We start from the raw sequence: 12,282 nt of genomic DNA on the forward strand, positions 1-12,282 counted from the left end.
ATTGGGCACCTCCGAAGGATGATGGGTTTGTTTAAACTGTGAGGGGTTGTTAAGAGGTAATGAGGGTTGGCATCGGCTGGGGGATCGTTTTGGAAATTGGATGTTGGGGTACTCGCGGTTTTTAGGTTCTTGTTCCATCTTGAGGCTGAGTTGTGGGGGGTATTCAAGGGGATTACTGTGGCTTGGGGCATGGGGGTTCGTCGACTTCAGGTAAACTGTGATAGAGCTATGGTGGTGCAGCTGTTATCACTACGGCAGGGAAAAAATAGTAGTTTGCTGTTGGTTCGGAACATTAGATCATTCTGTAACAGGCTCTGGAAGGTGTCGTTCAAACACGTCTACGGGGAAGCAAACCAACTAGTGGATGGAATGGCGAAATTATCTCACGCGCACAATCTGACGTTGCTGCAGTTTAAGCATTCCCCGACGCATCTGTGGAGTATTTTTCTCCATGAATCAATGGTTATTCAACTGCTAAAAAAATTTATATATTAATAAGTGTATATATAACTTTGAAATAAATTTAAAATTCGTAATTATAATAATTCATTAAAAGTTGTTACATTGCCAAAAATTGACTCTTAAAATTTTTAGAACTCAAAATAATTATTTCAAATAATGTAATAATTAATAATAAATAGATGGTAAAATAGTTTTTGAAAATGAAACTCCTTCTTAGACTTATATTTTTATTTAAAAAAAGATAAAATTGATTAAAATAATAAAAATGAAAGGTAAAATTATCAAAATTTTAATATTTCATTTAGAAATTTAAAATTACTTAAAGAAGATGTGTTATTAAAATTATTCTTTATATCTCAAAATCTTAGAAAATATTAAATAATATTATATTTCGTTAAATTTAATATCTAAAATAACCAAGCAAATCCACCTAAACTTGATTTTATAATTCTCTAATGTTTTCCTTTTCCCTTCTCTTTCGCTATCCCGTACAAAGATGGTGGAGATCTTAAAAAAAAAGGGAACAACCAGAAGCCTCCCACGTGCCCCCGTCCTTGGAAATGGGTCTAAACTGTAATTCGATTTAATCTGTAAGGAAGTATTGACACTTGATACTTAGAGGTGATTATCTCGTTCAAATAAAAATTTAAGCTCATTTGTTAGGCCCAACTCAATTTAATCCAAAAAATATGATTTAAGTCTATCTCTGATAAAAATATTAAAATTTGGGCTCAACCGTGTCCGCCCATATTAAATTTTTTATATTATATTTTTTTACATGATTTTTAAATATATATAATATATAAAAAATACTAAAAACATTAAAATAAATATTTCTAAATAAATTAAAAATAATTTTTTTAAATGTATACTTAAATAATACTAAGATAGATATAATTTAACAAAAAAATATCTCTAAAATAAAAACAAAATCAACAATAAAACAAGTGTTATACAATATCCAACAACAATAATAAAATAGTAGCAATATAATAGTGAAATGGTAGCAAAATAGAGAGAAAATAACAAGAAAAATATCATTAAAATACAAAAAATATTAGATTTTTTTTTTTGCTATTTAGTGAATTTGGGCCGGGCGGGGTTCGGGCAAAAAATTTCTTACCCAAGGCCCGACCTATTTTTAAAACAGGCCTATATTTATTTTCAAACCCTTTCACTTTTCGGGGCGGGCCTTCGGGTTGGGCCGAGTGGCCCAAACAATGAGCAGATCTAGTCATACTTAATATGGCACTCTTTTTTTTGCATTATAGGTTAATGATTAAATCTTAGATTTTGGTCTTGATTTTTAACGACCCAATAGTCATGGGTATTGCAAAGCGTATTTTCAGGTTTCCGTTTTCGGAAAATGGATTCGTAAATATTTTTAAATATTTACGAAGTTAGTTGTGTGGTTAATTAGATTTTGATTAGGTGAATTTGCTTAATTTAAGAGTAATTAGGTGTAAGGAGTAGATTGCATATAGGGAGAATGTTAAATTATAGATTAGAGAAAAGTGAAGGGACTAAATAAGCAATTAAACCTCAAATTAATAAATGTGTGGTATTGGTAATGACATATGTAACATTTAAATACATACATTTATAATAATTATTACTTACTTATTATTTAAGTAAATATTATTATATTATTATACTATATTGTTATAATAATTAAAACATAAAATAAATGAAAGAAAAAGAATAGAAAAAGAATAACAAAGTAGAACGAAACCGAGAAGAAAAAGAGAGAAAGAGAAAGAAAAAGGAGAAAAAAAATAGGATTTTAAAGGGTTCAAAGCTTAATTGGTATGTAACATCCCAAAATAGGGCCTAAACGGAATAGTGGTTGCGAAACCAAAAATCCGAGGTAGAAAAATTTATTTTATTATTATTTTAAGGTTCATGGTATGATTGCATGATTGTGTGAAAATTTCGTGATGAAATTCCATGCATAAAGTGCTTAAGTTGAGGTTAGGGACTAAATTGAATAATTTGCAAAACTTGTATTCTAGAAGTTTTTAGTATGAAATTACTTTGGAATATTAATTAGGAGGGTTTAAATAAAAATTTGACCAATTTTAAGTTCATGGACAAAAATTAGGACATGGAAGGAATTTTTGAAAGTTTAGTAAGGAGGGGTAATTTGGTCATTTGGATATTAAATGAATTAAATAGGGAAAAATAACACAAAAATGGTCATCTTCTCAATTAGTTTCTGCCCATTTTTTGCTCTCCTCCATAGCTGGGGTTTCTTCAACTTTCAAGGTTCATAGTAAGTGATTCCAAGCCCCGTTTTTAATGATCTTTACGTTTTTGGAGTCCCGGTAACTTGATTAAGCTTATTCTAGCAATAATTCAGCCTAGGGTTCATATTTGGAAAAATACCCATGGCTGAAATTTGTGTATTTTGGTGTCTTATGATAGAATATGAGGTTTTAAATTATGTTAAACAACTTATGCTACTCGGTTTTAAGTGAAAACGAGTAAAAGGGCTTAAATTGGAAAAAAATACCAATAGTCGTAAGTATATGTTAGAGTGTGATTTTGATATTGCCATAGAAGGGAAAAATGATCAGCATGTCATAAAACATAAGAAAATAGGATGAAGTTTAATTTACGAGCCTTGGGGCAAAAGTGCAAATATGTGAAAGTTTAGGGGTAAAAATATAATTTTGCAAAAGTTTGGGTCAAGGACTGTTTTAATAAATGTGAATATTAAATAAGTTAAATTTGCTATGATAGATCAAGAAGAACGAAATTCGGGAGTAGATCGGGGAAAAGAAAAAGTAAAGGACTAAATTGTAAAGTTTAGTCACATTTTGTATCAAGGTAAGTTACAGTAAATAAATGCAATATTCTTTTATTTTACATTATTATTGTCAATTTCCAGCATTTATATACTTATGTTATGAAAATATGTAAAGTCGAATTTAAGGTGGAGTGACAGAGGAAAAGTGTTAGAAAGCCCCGGTTGAACCCTAGGAATGTTAGGATATTAGAGTTGACAGGACAGAACAGAAATGAGCCATGTAAGTCCATATTAGAAATATGGCTTTGGAGACAGGATTGAGCCATGTAAGTCCATATTATATATGGCATTGGAGACAGGAATAATTCATGTAAGTCCATGTCAAAGACATGGCATTGGCAGGATATTGATAGACAGGAACGACCCTAGTATCCTTAGTATTCCGAGTGGTTCAACGGGTCAGGATACGAGTTAAATTACAGTGAATTAACAGCAAAGGAAAAGTAGATTATACTTATGAAAAAGGAAAGGTCAGGTAAGAAAGAAGGTAAGGGAATAAAGAAGAAGATACAAATTGAGAAGTAAAGAAATTTATGATGTTAGATGATATTATGCATAATTATCCATTATGTTGAATGTTGTGATTTATTTGCTTGTAAGCTTACTAAGCCTAGTGCTTAATCTCTTTATTTTCTTATTCTTATAGTACTTATCTAGTCACTCGGGGATCGAAGGAAACGTCGGAGGCCGATCACACTATCAAAGAAATAACTCGGTATAACTAGACGTTTTGTTTTGGGTATGGCATGTATAGAAACTTAGCTACTTTTGGTATAATATGAACAATGAATGATGTGTAAATACTTGCTAGTGATTAGCTAATAAAATAGCCGATGATATACATATTTATTAATATGTATGATTGATTGATGATTATCACATGAAAATTATGAAAAATGTGAAAGTAACCTAAAAACAGATTCAAGTAACAGAAATGACGTAACTTTCAAAAATCACTAAAAATTGCAGAAACATAGTTTGAAGATGAATAATATATGAAATTAAAGCTTATTATGTATATTTTCTTATGGAATAAGCAAAACAGGTAAAGGTATTATATTTTATGAGATATCTGAGTTTTAGTGAAACAGGGTCAGAGCGATTTATGGATCCCCCGTTTCAAATTTGGAAATTCACCATAAATTGTACAAAACTAATTAGAAGGTGTAATTTATATGGTTAGAATCCTTGTTGAATCTAGTTTTGAGAGAAACAAACGGCTTAATCATATGATTTTTTTTACAGGAAGAAACATGGCTCGTAGTAAGAAGAGGCCAGTGTAGTTAAGTTTTGAAACAGGGGAAACTTTAACTAATAAACTGTACTAATTAGCCAAGTCAAAAATTCTAGAAAAAAATTAGTAGATAGATATATGAGTCTAGTTTCAGGAAAAATTTACGGATCTTAATTTTGAGTTTTGAAACTCGAGAAATGAATTTTTAAGCAACCATGATGCAGAAAAATAGTTTATTCCAAAAATTAAAATAAGTGGTTTAGAGTTGTTTAAAAGGTAAGATAAGTTTAGTAACACCTCAAGCTTGACTCCGGTGACGGTTTCGGGCGTGGGGGTGTTACATGGTAAGTCAATTTAGTCTGTTTTCTTGTAATTTTTATGTTTTTAAAATTTTAGTATTAAATACTACTTAACCTATGTTAAAATTTTAGAAAATATTGAATTTTTAGATGTTGTTCATGTTGAATAATTTAAGTATTTGGGATTAAATTGATAGAATTTTAAGTTAGAAATGAAAAAGAGATTGAATTGTAAAATAAATTATAAGTTTTGAGTATTAGGGACTAAATTGTAAAAATTTCAAAATTTAAGGATTTGAGTGAAATTAGAGAGTTGAATTTAGTTTAAAGTGGAAATTGAATGAAAATATGGAATTAGTTTTGAAGAAATAAAGTTAGTCTCGGTTTAGGGACTAAATTAGAATTTAGACAAAAGATGAATAAAAATTAAAATATTCAATGTGAAATTGTATTGTATTGATGAATTTTAATTGTTTTAATTTCTGTAGCTAATGTTGTACCGAAAACTTCGACTAAAAAAGGAAAAGATAAAGTCGATGAGGAGTAGCTCGAAAATTCTGGTTTGTATTTCTATAATCCGAATTTAATTATTAATTGTTGTATTTTGATTTAAATGTTTATGGTAAGTTAATATGATAAGTGTTAACATTTTTTATATTGAATTGAATGTATGTGAAATTGTGACTTATGTGATAATCGTGGCATTAGAAAAGTGAATTGAAACCCTATTAACTGTATCGAGCTGAATCGGATATAGATGGCATGCCATAGGATTGGAAAAGTTCAGGGATACTTCGACTTCGAGTCGATGAGACACTGGGTGTCAAATTATTACTTCGGATAAATTCAATGAGGTACTGGGTACCAATTTACTTCGGCATAGCCGATGAGACACTGGTGTTAACTTATTGCTTCGAATTATCCGATGAGGCACTGAGTGTCAAACTGGTGTGTTTTGGTTAGATCCGTGTATCCGTCCGAGTCCCTGTCAGGTTAATAGGGGTTATTGAATAAAATAATGTTATGATTGATATTGAGCGGTGATTTGAAATATGGTTAGAGACACATGATTTGTGTATTTATGAATTGAATATGAATGAACAATATTGTTGTTCAAATGATTTGTGCTAATATTGTGAAAAGCTATATGGGATAGCAAATGATAAAAATTGAATGTGTTATAAATACTTTATTTATGAATTGAATAATTGTATGACTATAGTTATTGTATGTTATATTATTTTATTTTTAAGCATTCGGATTATAGAAATACCACTAAGTTTATACTCAGTGTACAGTTTGTTTTCCGTGCACAGGTTAGGTTAAAGTCAGATTGCCGATTCAGCATCCATCAATGATCCCGAACTCAAAACGTGGTGATGTATATTTTTTTTGTGTCGGCATATACCTAGGATGTCTTATACTTGTGATTTTGGGAAGTGAATGTAAATGATGTTATAAGATGATGTTGGCTAGTTATATACATGATGAAACGTGTTAAGTTGAGGTTTAATATGAAATGTAGAAGTTGAGGCTTAATTGGATAAACACATCAAACCACACTATCCAACTTGTTCCGGTAGTTTTTGCAACACATATTATGGTTTATATGGCATGTATAGGGGTGTTACAAATATATATACACTTACTATAGCATAGTACTAAATTACACCAAGTTAGAAAACGTACCTCATATGTATTTTCAACTACTATTTTGCCTTTCATCATTCAACCACAAATCATTCCATACATCAACATTTTAAAGCAAATTATGAACATATCAAAATACCAAAACATAAGTCAAATGAGTGGCTACACTCAACAAACACATATAGGCCAACATTTAGCCAAAAATAACCTATACATGCCATTATAACCAAAATCAAAACATTCAAAAGTACCGATAGAACCGATGGATAGTGTGATATAACTCTGACAAGCTTCCAACCCAATTGAGCTTTCGATAATCTGAAAAGTAAAGGAAAACAACTACATAAGCAATGAATGCTTAGTAAGTTCGTATAAACTTTAATCATATCAATTCATTTCAAATATGAAATTTATATATATCAGGAATAATCCAATATTGATACCACAATACTCATGAATTATATTCAACAACTCACAAGGTAAATAAATCCACAGCATCACTTATACATATTATTCCTAGCATAGTAGTATTTTAAACAACTTTAACTCTTCCAACTTTCTTTATTTTCATTTGCATTTCTTTACTTTCCACAGTCATTCCATATGCATAACACACTAGTCATAAGCATATCATTCAACCATAGCCACAAGCTAGTGCATTTAAACATATCCTTTTTTGAATTAATTGCATGATAAGTCATTTCATAATAAATTGCATAAATTAAACCTTACCACTCTTTCATGAGCACTAGCATATTTACATTTGAGCACTTACCCTTTCAATGCATCATATAAATAAACATATTACCATTTAACCAATAGCTTGGTGTTTGCCTAAGCATCAAACAACAATACTTGTTAGTGTACTTGCACATATTTCATATAAATTTAACATTGATAAATTTATTTTCTCGACATGTCACACTTGAGTTTATTACTCGTCTCAACTTACATAATTTCCTTGCAGAGTCATATAAAAAATATTCATATATGTACATATCGTGATACATATCATTCTCTTACCATTTCTTCATAAACATATATCATTCATTTTATTATATCAATATATCATGTATCATCATTTCTATGTATTTCGTATATATATATTTCGGTAATAGTTCGTATCGAACTCATACTATCTCATAATAGAACATTGTCTGTTGAACCATTTAGAATATCGTTGGATACACGAGTAGTACACACAAAGTGTACAAACTGTAATCCATCAATTCATGTACATGTATGCTCATACGAGCATGTAAACAAGAAGCTCTTCCAAGCCATATAATGGGAAGCTCATGTGAGCCATGTAACGGGAAGCTCATAAGAGTCGTAATCAGGAAGCTCATGCAAGCCAATATCGAGAAGCTCCAGAGAGCCATTAATCAGAAAGCTCATGAAAGCCAATTATCGGGAGCTCATACGAGCCATAAATGGGAAGCTTAAGAGAGCCATTAATCGGGAAGCTCATGAGAGCCATATAACGGGATGTTCATAAGAGCTAAATAACGGGAAGCTCGTGAGAGCCATATAACAGGATGCTCATAAGAGCTAAATAATGGAACGCTTTTGCAAGCTGTGGTGTGTCCACAATACATGCAAGACCACAACCAATCGGGAACCCTTAATGTCAATGTCATTTGTATTCATCGAATTTCTTAGGTTCAACGGGACTTAATACTTGTGAGATATATTCAGATATGTGATCAATGCTTATACATAGAAATCATACATTTCACAATCATAACATTCAATTTAGACATATAAACATACAATTTAGTTATACGAACTTACCTGGCTAAATTGCAGAAATACCAAAGTTCAGAGGCGTTTTAGTAATTTTCTATTTTCCTTGATTTTCTACCCGATCTTGATCTAAATTAATAATTTTATTTAATATATTAATTATTAATTTAGACACTAAAACAATTCATTTCATGCAATTTGGTCATTTTTGACATTTTTACAAAATTACCCCTAAAGTTTTACTTTTATTCAATTTAGCCCCTGAACCCAAAACATGCAAATTAACTATTTTTAATACAAATCCAAGCTAACTGAATATTCATGGAATTTAATACAACCCATTTTTGTAATAATTTCACAACAAATCCTTGTACTTTACTAATTTAACAAATTAATCCTTAATCGAAAAATTTATCAAAATCACTTAACAAAATACTTTTAATAACAATTAATATCTTAAATTCATCATTTAATATTAAAATTCACAAGATTTATCAATGACAACTTTCAAAATCTTTAACAGTTTCAAAATCGAAGGTACAGGCTAGCTAGATCTAGTTGGAACGATCTCAAAGACATAAAAATTATTAAGAACGGGATGAAAATCACTTACTGATTGAATTTTAAAGCTTGGCCAAACCCTAGCTCTATTTTCATGGAAGCTTTCGGTAGTAATTGGGAAAGAAGATGATAACCACACTTTTTTTTCTTATGTTTTTAATTTAATTTAATTTAATTTAATTTAATCCATCAAATTACCATATTACCCTTAATTAATAATTAATTTAAAACACCAAATCTATTCCCATATTTTCCATCACATAAATATATGGCACAATTACCATCAAAGGAAGGTTTAATTTCACAATTGGTCTTTCAATTTAATTAAATTCTAACTAAATAAACTTATTTACAATTTAATCCCAAACTTATTAGGACTAAAAGAACAATTAATCCAAAAGCTAGTGGAATCAATCATAACACCACTGCTTGGAAACTTTGGCCATGGTTTAGTTACCATTTAAGTCTCTTTTCCTTTATCAATTACCCATTTAATTAAATAGAGATTAAATTTTATATCTTTCACAATTTAGTCCTTTTTAATTAATTTACTATCGAAACGTTAAAATTTTTCAATAAAACTTTAATACCACCTTAATGTCATTCTGTAAATATTTATTAAAAAAACTTACCATTGGTTGAATTTGTATACAACAATAGTTTCCAATCGAGTATTAAAATGGCTCCGTATGAAGTTTTACATGGTAATAGATGTCGATTACCTGTTTGTTGGATGGAATTGAATGAAAGAAAAATGATCGGGATGAAATTTATTAAGGAAACATAAGACATTGTTAAAAAGATTCGAGATAGATTAAATGTGGCTTTTGATAGACAGCAATCATATGTAGATTTGAAACGGTGGGATATTGTATTTTCTGTCGGCGATAAAGTATTTCTTAAAGTTTCGCATTGAAATAAAATTTTGAGATTTGGGCGAAAGGGAAAATCGAGTCCTCGTTTTATTAGACCGTATGAGATTACAGAAAGAGTGGGACCAATTGCATACCGTTTGGCATTGCCTCCGGAATTACAGAAAATTCATTATGTTTTTCACGTATCAATGCTCAGAAGGTATCGAGTAGACCCCTCTCATGTTATTTCGATAGAAGATATTAAAATTTGACTTGATTTGCCATATGAAGAAGAGTCAGTTGAGATTTTAGCACGAGAAGTAAAAGAATTGCGTAATAAGCGAGTTTCATTAGAGAAAGTATTATGGCGTAGCCATAGTGTTGAGGAAGCAACTTGGGAACCGAAAGAAACAATGAGATCTCAGTACCCTCACCTCTTTTCAGGTAAATTTCGAGGATGAAATTTATTAAAGGGGAGAATTATAACGACCTAATAGTCACGGGTATCAAAAAATGTATTTCATGTCTCCGTTTTCGAAAAATAGATTCGTAAATATTTTATAAAAATATTTACGAAGTTAGTTGTGTGGTTAATTAGATTTTGATTAGGTGAATTTGCTTAATTTAAGAGTAATTAGGTGTAAGGACTAGATTGCATATAGGGAGAAATTTAAATTATAGATTAGAGAAAAGTGAAGAGACTAAATAAGCAATTAAACCTCAAATTAACAAGTGTGTGGTATTGGTAATGACATGTGTAACATTTAAATACATACATTTATAATAATTATTACTTACTTATTATTTAAGTAAATATTATTATATTATATTGTTATAATAATTAAAACATAAAATAAATGAAAGAAAAAGAATAGAAAAAGAAGAACAAAGTAGAATGAAACAGAGAAGAAAAAGAGAGAAAGAAAAAGGAGGAAAAAATTAGGATTTTTAAGGGTTCAAAGCTTAATTAGTAAGTCAATTTAGTCCATTTTCTTGTAATTTTTATGTTTTTAGAATCCTAGTATTAAATAGTACTTAACCTATGTTGAAATTTTAAAAAATATTGAATTTTTAGATGTTGTTCATGTTGAATAATTTAAGTAATTGGGATTAAATTGATAGAATTTTAAGTTAGAAATGAAAAAAGAGATTGAATTGTAAAATAAAATATAAGTTTTGAGTATTAGGGACTAAATTGTAAAAATATTGAAATTTAGGGATTTGAGTGAAATTAGAGAATTTAATTTAGTCTAAAGTGAAAATTGAATGAAAATATAAAATTAGTTTTGAAGAAATAAAGTTAGTCTCGATTTAGGGACTAAATTGGAATTTAGACAAAATTTGAAAAAAAATTGAAATATTCAATATGCAATTGTATTGTATTGATGAATTTTAATTGTTTTAATTTCCGTAGCTAACGCTGTACCGGAAACTTCGACTAAGAAAGGAAAAGATAAAGTCGACGAGAAGTAGCTCGAAAATTTTGGTTTGTATTTATATAATTCGAATTTAATTATTTATTGTTGTATTTTGATTTAAATGTTTATGGTAAGTAAATAAAATAAGTGTTAGCATTTTTATATTGAATTGAATGTATGTGAAATTGTGATTTATGTAATAATTGAGTATTGGATAATTGTGGCATTAGAAAAGTGAATTGAAACCTTATTAACTGTATCGGGCTGAGTCGAATATAGATGGCATGCCATAGGATTGGAAGAGTTCAGGGATACTTCGACTTCGAGTCGATGAGACACTGGGTGTCAACTTATTGCCTCAAATTATTCGATGAGGCACTGGGTGTCAACTTATTGCCTCGAATTATTCAATGAGGCATTGGGTGCCAAACTGGTGTGCTTTTGTTGGATCTGTGTATCCGTCCGAGTCCGTATTAGGTTAATAAGGGTTATTGAATAAAATAGTGTTATGATTGATATTGAGTGGTGATTTGAAATATGGTTAGAGACACTTGGTTTGTGTATTTATGAATTGAATATGAATTAACAATATTATTGTTTAAATGATTTGTGTTCATATTGTGGGATAGCAAATGATAAAAATTGAATGTGTTATAAATACCTTATTTATGAATTGAATAATTGTATGACTATAGTTATTGTATGTTATATTATTTTACTTTTAAGCATTCGGATTATAGAAATACTACTGAGTTTATATTCAACATACGGTTTGTTTTTTGTGCACAGGTTAGGTTAAAGTTAGATTGCCGATTCAACATCCATCAACAATCTCGAACTCAAAGCGTAGTGATGTATATTTCTTTTTGTATCGGCATGTACTTATGATGTCTTATGCTTGTCATTTTGGGAAGTGAAAGTAAATGATGCTATAAGATGATATTGGTTACTTATACACATGATTATACGTGTTAAGTTGATGTTTAATATGGAAAGTTTAAGTTGATGCATAAGTGTGAATGATATAGGTAAATTTGGGTTGAAATTGGTATGAATTTAGAATTGACTTAAATGGTGTTTTATTTGATTGTTTTGATAATATATGTGAAGTACCTATGTGCGTACATTGGTTAGGAAAGTAGGATGATTGTTTTGACATGTTTTAAAGGTATTAAATTGTGTTTTAAAGTGATTGAACGATTGATTTTTGAGTTGCTTGGTATTTAAGGTTGCAGGGAAGGGTAAACTT

The 12,282-nt window shown here is 29.8% G+C and overlaps 1 long non-coding RNA gene across 2 annotated transcripts; it reads left to right on the forward strand.

The window, feature by feature from the left end:
* Positions 1-3,916: 3,916 nt before the first annotated feature.
* On the forward strand, positions 3,917-6,343 carry LOC107903173 (uncharacterized). 2 transcript variants are annotated; one of them, XR_001685718.2, is made up of 3 exons: positions 3,917-3,986; positions 5,293-5,364; positions 6,121-6,343. It is a non-coding gene; the product is annotated as an uncharacterized lncRNA (long non-coding RNA). The 2 variants fall into 2 exon arrangements; XR_001685719.2 differs by having other exon boundaries at positions 3,918-4,010.
* Positions 6,344-12,282: the final 5,939 nt, after the last annotated feature.

The sequence above is a fragment of the Gossypium hirsutum genome, chromosome D05 (genome assembly GCF_007990345.1).
Source record: "Gossypium hirsutum isolate 1008001.06 chromosome D05, Gossypium_hirsutum_v2.1, whole genome shotgun sequence".
NCBI lineage: Eukaryota > Viridiplantae > Streptophyta > Magnoliopsida > Malvales > Malvaceae > Gossypium > Gossypium hirsutum.